Consider the following 7891-nt stretch of genomic DNA (forward strand, 5'->3'; position numbering starts at 1 on the left):
CAAAATGAGAACAAAGATTTATTGAGCTACACTTTGATACATGAAACTAACTACGTAATAAGCAAACAACAAACAAACGCACACACACACATTCACACATACACACAAAGGCAGTTCAGAGGATGCAAAATAAGTTGACAGCTGCCACAAATGAATTCTAGTACTTCTTACTAGATCTTAAAAATCAGACCTGAGAAACCACAAGAGCAGGGTTTTGGCTTATCTTTAACTGCTTAAGATCATTCTGCACCAGATCAGCAAGAGACAGCGTTTGTTTGTTACTTGTGCATTTGCGGAAGTCGAGTTTCCCTTGCCAGGCTGGCCTCAGGGAAGCACAGTGCTCCTGATTGCGCGGTGACTCGCTTCGGTGACGTCTTTGGGATTCCTTTGCTTGTGAGTGGCTGTCGTCCTAGGTTATCTAGTTGACGGACTACTGAGAGTCGATTTGCAGAAGTTCGTGTGGTTTCGGCATTCCGGAAACTTAAGAGGTTTGCATTGAAAGTTTGTGATGACCCAATCGCATGGCGGCGCAGTGTCTGGACAGGCGAGAGGAAGCAAAGAGCAACAGCGAGCGTGAGCCAGCTAATGCAAAAAGTAATGTTTTCTTGTTGCAGGGGGCTTTTAAGTGACCTGGTTTGGTCCATCTTCCAATAAACAGTTGCCATGAAGGGCGGGGCCATGCCCTGTACCATCGAAGTAAGGGTCAATCATTAACAGACTGCATGTTGATTTCAGGCGAAGCAGTGGCGCAGTAGGTAGTGCTGTTGCCTAATTGTTGATTAATTGGGTAGGCAGAATTGTTCGTAGTGTTTGAGTGTTTGTGGATGTTTCCCAGTGATGTGTTGCGGCTGGAAGGGCATCCGCTGCGTAAAAATGTGCTGGATAAGTTGTTGGTTCATTCCGCTGTGGCGACCCCAGATTAATAAAGGAACTAAGCCGAAAAGAAAATGAATGAATAAATGAATGAATGAATGAATGTTGATTTCACGTGGTAAAATCTCTTGTAAGCTTGTAACTATCTTACTTCAAATGTTACAAGACAAATACTGTTTGTACTTCTAATTTTTCATGTACACCGCTCTTACAACTGAATAGGTGCTGAGACTAAAATGATTTTAAACAAGACTCAATGCAACAGTGCAGCGCAGGACAGGATTTGATTGTGACTTCAGGTTCTTTCCATTATCCGCGGCCTGCAAAACTGCAGCAAAATGGATATAATATACATGGATGAAAGCAAATGAAATTATATTTATCTACGCACGGCACGGAAGAAACAAGGATGCATTAGGGTCCTTTCAGACTGGAGGCGGATGGAGGACTCGCCACCTGCACGAGTTTTCCATGTTTTTGTTCAGTAAAGCGAATCGTAGCTTCAGGTCTAATCATCACTAAAGTGATCATCAACAGTGTCACATTTGTATTTGCTGACATCTAACACAATGTTGCTCTTGGCATATGTGTTTATTGTTTTTTTTTAATAAGAGTTTCATTTTGGCAATAGCCTTTTGTATTAAATAGCCGATTTGATCTATACAAAACTTTTCACTGAGCTCAGTAAAATATTCTTTGATAAGTTATTAATAATCTGTTCAATAATTCGTTAAAGGCAAAACAAATGGTAAAATATAGATTGTAATTGACTATAATATAGTCTAGTTTAAATAAATAAATAAAATATAGCCTATTTTAATAGCCTATAAATAAGTATAGCTCTAACATATTTTTTAATTAAATAAATAGGTTATTTTCTGAAGAATGCGCATGTCCATGTTTATCATACCATCGAATTAAACACAAAACAATATCTCGTGTGTATTTCGTATATTTGAAGGAGCAGTCAATGCATGCACTGAAAATAGGTTATAGGCCACCTTAAAACTTAAATAGGCTATTAATACCGGATATAAAAGATAAATAACTTTTTTTGTAAAAAGAGAATCTTCCGGTAGTACTGTCACAAAGGAGTCCTAAATTACAAACGATTGTTTATTAAATTACCGCAACACATTTTATTGCAGAACATTTAAGCTGGTTTCAGCTCTTAGTTCATTCATTTTCAGTTGTTTTTTTATCGTTTTATTTAACTTGTTTGTTAATTCAATTTTATTTAAAAATTTTAACAGTTTTGTTATTTAGCCTATTATTTTTATGCAACAAAAGTTGCAAACTTATTTGCTATGAGAGGTGAGAGAGAAACAGAGCGGAAAGTGTCGGTCAAGTGATGTTGATGTGAACAGCTGAAGCTGTCAAATTATTTGTAGTTCATTTATTATTAATGATGATGATTAAAAATAAAAATACTATTCATTTTATTTAATAATGTAATTAAAACATGTAATAGTTCTACATTAATGCGAAACGAGCTAAATATCGTCTGTAAAATCGTCATAGGTTTCAGCTCTTGGCAATTCTTTCCCTATCGTCGATACACGAGAGATTGTCTTTCATTCGTATCCATTAATTTCCAGAGATCTCTTTGTTTCTTGCCAGGATGTCCCATATGACTAACGCAAGACCAGGGAGTCATTCTAAAGTCTCGTGAGGTGGTTCCCGCTGAAAATCCTGTAAGGCCCCATGGTTAGCTGATTAAATCATTTACCAAGTTGGATGACGGGTACCCGAACATCTGTGGCCAAAGTATTGGTCAAAATAGTCAAAATCAATTAGTGCTCTGTTATCCTGATGGTATAGGCCCTCGAGCCAGTTCAGTGACCAGACAATGTGGCATTGGTAGTGCAGTTTTAGTGAGTGCACTTGAGATGGGAGTTGCTAATGTTCTGTTGCTTAAAATCAATCTACAGTCTGAATTAGTGAGTGGTGACGTGATCGTTGGTGTTCATTCTTCTCTTCATATTGCTGATGTAACATTCACTCTAGGCAAGGATTTGGCAGAAGGTAGTGTACGGAGTGATTTTTTAACAAGTCACCTAAATTTGTTTTTACCACTTGTCGCTGGTACTGATGACTGTGCACTGTTTTCACTGTGTGCGCGGTTACTCTTTCCATGACTAAATCTGCTGAGATTTCTGATAACGTAGATTTTTTGTGACAGCTTTGTTGCGAATCCTAACACCATTGATTTGTTCTTTGTCCCTCTACAGGAAAAGGCAGATCTGATTCAGTACTAAGAAGGATGCTATAGGCTGTGCTGACTTATAGAGAAGTAATGATTCACCTGACTCACGATTCGATACGATTCACGATTTAGTCATGATTTTTAACAAAATTTTTTGAAACAAATTTAAGGTAAAGAGCCCTTTAATTTTTTTCTGAAATGCTTCACAATTTTGCAAAATATAATGTATTTTCAGATTCCAAAAAAATAAAATAAAGGAATACAAACTAAAGAAGGCTCAATAATATAAACAAACTAAAACTGTGACTGTGCTGGGATTTTACATTTTTAAAAAGAGATATCAGCATATTTATGTTTTCTGGCATAAGCTGAGATCTTTGCACTTTTACAGTGTCCCCTGCTGATAAAAACTGAGATGGCTAGTGTGGAGAGGTAAGCTTTTCCTAAACCAGAGAGCAGGGTGTACATAGGTGGTCAATTGCCCCTCTTATTTGCAGGTAAAGCAAGAATTATGCCTGTAAACACAGCGCCCCCTCTGCTCAAAACATGTATCGCGTTTCATTCAACATTTCAATCGGTTTAAATTGTCACACATTTGTACCGATTACATCCCAACTGACTTGTCTTTGTGTCCCAAGATGTTAACTGATGATCAAAAATCTAATTCTACTCTTGCCTTACTTTTTGAATTGGCTTGACTAGAGCTGAAGAATTCTAATGAGAAAGTGGGTTTCCTCAAGTCCTACTGAAAACTGGAATGTACTAAACCAAATCGTAATTCCAGTAGTTTATCAAGACATGATTTTAGACTTTGCACACAACAGTGCAGCTGATCATTTAGGTGTTTTAAACATGTACGACTGAATTTTGCGAAAGTTAAATTGGCCTGATTTAAAACAGGAGGTCTCACAATTTTGTAAGACTTGACACATTTGTCAAGTGGTTGGGAAACCCAACCAAAAACTTCAACTTGCACCACTTTTATCTAATTCCGATGGTTTCTGAGGCATTTGAACATATTTCATTTGAGTGTGTAGGACCTCTTCCACATTCAAAATCTGGCAATAAGTACCTGTTAACGATTATGTGCGCAACTACACATTTTCCTGAGGCCAATCCTTTACATTTTTTAACTGCTAGAGCAATCACCAAAACACTGGTTAAGTTTTTCACGGTCTTTGGTTCAGAGTGATCATGGAACAAATTTTACATCTCAAACGTTTTCTCAAGAGCTTAAACGACTCGCCATTAAACATAACATCTCCACTGCTTATCATCCAGAGAGTCAAGGTGCTTTAGAGAGGTTTCATCAGACAGATAAGGTCTATAAATTCTCACATACTCTTTTGAGCTTGAGAGAGGAAGAAATTCTGTGGTTGCTTTTCGCTTCACGAGAGGTGATACAAGAATCACTGGGGGAGAACTTTTTTGGGCACACTTTTTGCTGTCCTTTAGCTGTATTGAAAGACAAGTGACTCTCTGATTTAAAAAGCACCACTGTTCCTGAATATTTTTCACAGTTTCGTACATGTTTATACAGGGCTGTGACAGTGAAAATTTTTATAACTGCAGTGGGAAGACCGCTGGTGTTGCAGTTGCAGTGGTTTTGTTTACTCAAAACTGAAAATTCATTCTGTCATTAATTACTAATCTTTTATTATAACATTTTTTAATATGAAAATACAATAAAGTATGAAAAATGTGAAATTAAAGCAATAGTCCAGAGAGCTGGTTTTCCGCGTCAGTTCAGGTGCACCGTTTATATCCTTTAAAGTGTACACGTGGCGGCGGAGGCTGGACTAGTAGATGGCATGAAGGTCCAGCCGCCTAATTCATTACATGTTTTGGTTAACTAATTCTTTAAATACAACTCTCTTGAGCTTTAAAGGGAAAAACTCAGAAAAAGTTTTCTGTTAAATTAATTTTAGCAGTGACACAACTGACAGTCACTTTCACTTTAGTTTTTCAGTTAGGATAAATATTAGGAGTAACCTAAAAAAATGTTTAGTTAGACACTGCACAGTCCTACAATAGTCTACACTATAGTTAATATTATAATATCATTTCATATCATATCATTATATCATTTTCATCAATAATATTAAAACTAAGCTATAAAATTGATAAAACGCAGAACCCTTAAAAATATTTGCTTTCATTTTGACATCTCTAAAGCGCACTTTTACAGTTGTGTAAAGAAACATCCCATTATGCAGCAGCAGTCTCAAGTTGGAACACTTAAAAAAATGACTTGAGTTTAAAGATGATCGGCCTGTGAGGTCAAGTTTATAGTGGTAGTAAGTAAGTGGATGCCACAGATCAACCTCTCACTTGCGCTGCAGGTATCCTGCATGATAATGTAGGGTAGAGAGTTCTCTTGTCACGTGATAATAAAGATATTGAGAAGGACCTGCACACAGTCTTGAGCACAGACAGACACACATGAGCAAACGCAACGAAATGAGAAGGAAACATAGAAGCGTTGCCCCGATAGGACACGATAATAAACTTCAACTGGCGAGCTGAGCTGAATCAAAACAGCTGAGTACCGTCATAACATGTGACCATAATAAATACACGTGGACAACCTAAACAAAACAAACCTACAAGACAAAACAGGCACTCCGGACATCTCTGTTTTGCTACACCAATGCCTTAAAATGTAACTAAGTAACACATTTAGCTACTATTTTTTAGATGACATTAAATTGTAACATTTACCTTTTTCCTAACGCTGATATTGGTGTGAAAATGAAGCATGATGACTCGGTTATGATTTATTTACCTGTTATATAAAAAGTGGGTTTGCTTGCTGGTGTAGGCATAGTTTGACATATTTTCCTAAAACTTTAAACATTTATGTTATTTAGAAAAAAACAGAAAGAAATAAGGAGAATAAAATATAATTTAAACCACTCGTTTGGCACTGAAGCCACGATCCGTGTCTGCGTAAATAAACAGTGTTGTTGCTAACCTTCATTAATAAAGTCAGTAATAGCGAAAGTGTGCATAGCCTATTATTATAGCTATAAAAAGTATATTACTGGTCTAAGTCAGTAACTTGCATCTAAATTGTCGGTGCAGTGCAGGTTTATTGCATGTACGAATCAGATTATGAACAATAATAAAGAGCAAGTTTTTCCTTTATTACATTCTTACCGTAAGGTGTTTTATTTATTTATTTGTTTTTTTTATTAATTAAAGAGGTGAGGACATTATTACTGGCAAAATGTTCCTTCCGTACCACCAACAGGTTATGCCTCTTTACGTAACAGCGACATACAGTTGAGGGTAGGTTAAGCAATTCTAAGATGCTCACAACTTTGACGAGCCAGCTACCAAGAAAACTGACGTCATTGGATTAGTGAGAAGTTTTCCAATGTTGTTCAGTGACATTTCTGATATAATGTCAATTATTGAGCATGATATTGATGTTGATTTTACCCAGGCGATAAAGCAACATTTATATTGTGTTAATCCACTTAAATGGTCATTTTTACAAAAGGAAGTTGATTAGATGTTGGGAAATCACATCGCTGAGTCCATTTACAGTCTGTGGAGTTTGCCGTGCTTGCTGGTAGAAAAATCTCATGGCACATTTAGATTTTGCACAGATTATCGACTGGTAAATGCTGGAACAATAATGACTTCTATCCTTTGCCAAGAATAGATGATTGTGTGGATTGTGTAGGTTCTGTGTACGTTTCAAAAGTCGACCTGTTTAAGAGATACTGGTGGGTGGCGTTAACTGAACGTGCAAAAGAAATATCAGCATTTATCACCCCTGATGCTTTTCTCTTAATTATAGGGTGATGGTGTTCAGGATGAAAAATGCTCCAAGATCTTTTCACAGTGTTGGCTGGTGTTCCCAATCCCGAAGCGTACTTGGATGATGTGGTTTTATACAGCTCCACATGGCTGGAACACATAATTTAACTGGCAGAGGCTAAGCTTACTTTGAACTTGGCCAAATGGGAATTTGGTAAAGCCGCTCTTGTCTATTTGGGTAAAGTAACTGGTGGTGGTGAAGTGTGCCCACTTGCTGCTAAGGTTATGGGTTTTTTGTGATTTTTCTTCATAAGCAAATATGTTGTTTTTTAGGTAAGGTAGGTAACTACCATTCGTTTTGTATGAAATTTGTCATGGTTGTTTCTCTTTTAACTGACCACCTAAGTCTGACGATTGAGTTTGAGTGGTCCGATGCATGCCAGTATGCATTTGAGAATATTAAATCCTTACTGATTTCAGCTCCAGTGTTGGCTGTCTCTGTTCATTTGAAGCCATTTAGTCTAGCGGTGGATGCAAGCGATGCAGGAGCTGTTCTGCAGCAAAGGGTTGCTGATAAAGTGGAATACCCAGTTTGTTACTTTTGAAAGAGGTTTACATCTGCACCACGGATGTATTCTGCTATTGAAAAAGAGGCTTTAGCAATGGTTCTTGCTATTCAACATTTCGAGAGTTATTTGTCAAACTGTCATCCGATTGTTGTAGATTGTGACCATAACCCACTCACCTTCCTAAATTCTATGCGTTTATAACTATTTTTGTAGTGTCATTAAAACGTGGCTTCTTGTCTTAAACGATGACTCAAGCTTTCATAGTATTACTTTTAAAAAAGGAAAAAGATCCCACCTCTTGTAACTCCTATAGGCCCTTTTCATTAATAAATGCTGATGCTAAAATGTTGGCTATTCATGTTGTAAAGATACTTCCATATGTATATCTGAATTGCAAAAAGGTTTTATGTATAGGAGACATGTGTTCTTTAATGTTCATACTCTTTTATATATATATATTCCTACCATTTCTCTG

At 36.9% G+C, this 7891-nt stretch overlaps 1 protein-coding gene across 1 annotated transcript in view; it reads left to right on the forward strand.

Annotated features, from left to right (window-relative positions):
- csrnp1a (cysteine-serine-rich nuclear protein 1a) overlaps positions 1–7891 on the forward strand; it is an 811199-nt gene that overhangs the window by 596655 nt on the left and 206653 nt on the right. The window lies entirely within an intron of this gene.

Source organism: Danio rerio, chromosome 2 (assembly GCF_052040795.2).
Source record: "Danio rerio strain M-AB ecotype USA chromosome 2, GRCz13ab, whole genome shotgun sequence".
Classification (NCBI taxonomy): Eukaryota; Metazoa; Chordata; class Actinopteri; order Cypriniformes; family Danionidae; genus Danio; species Danio rerio.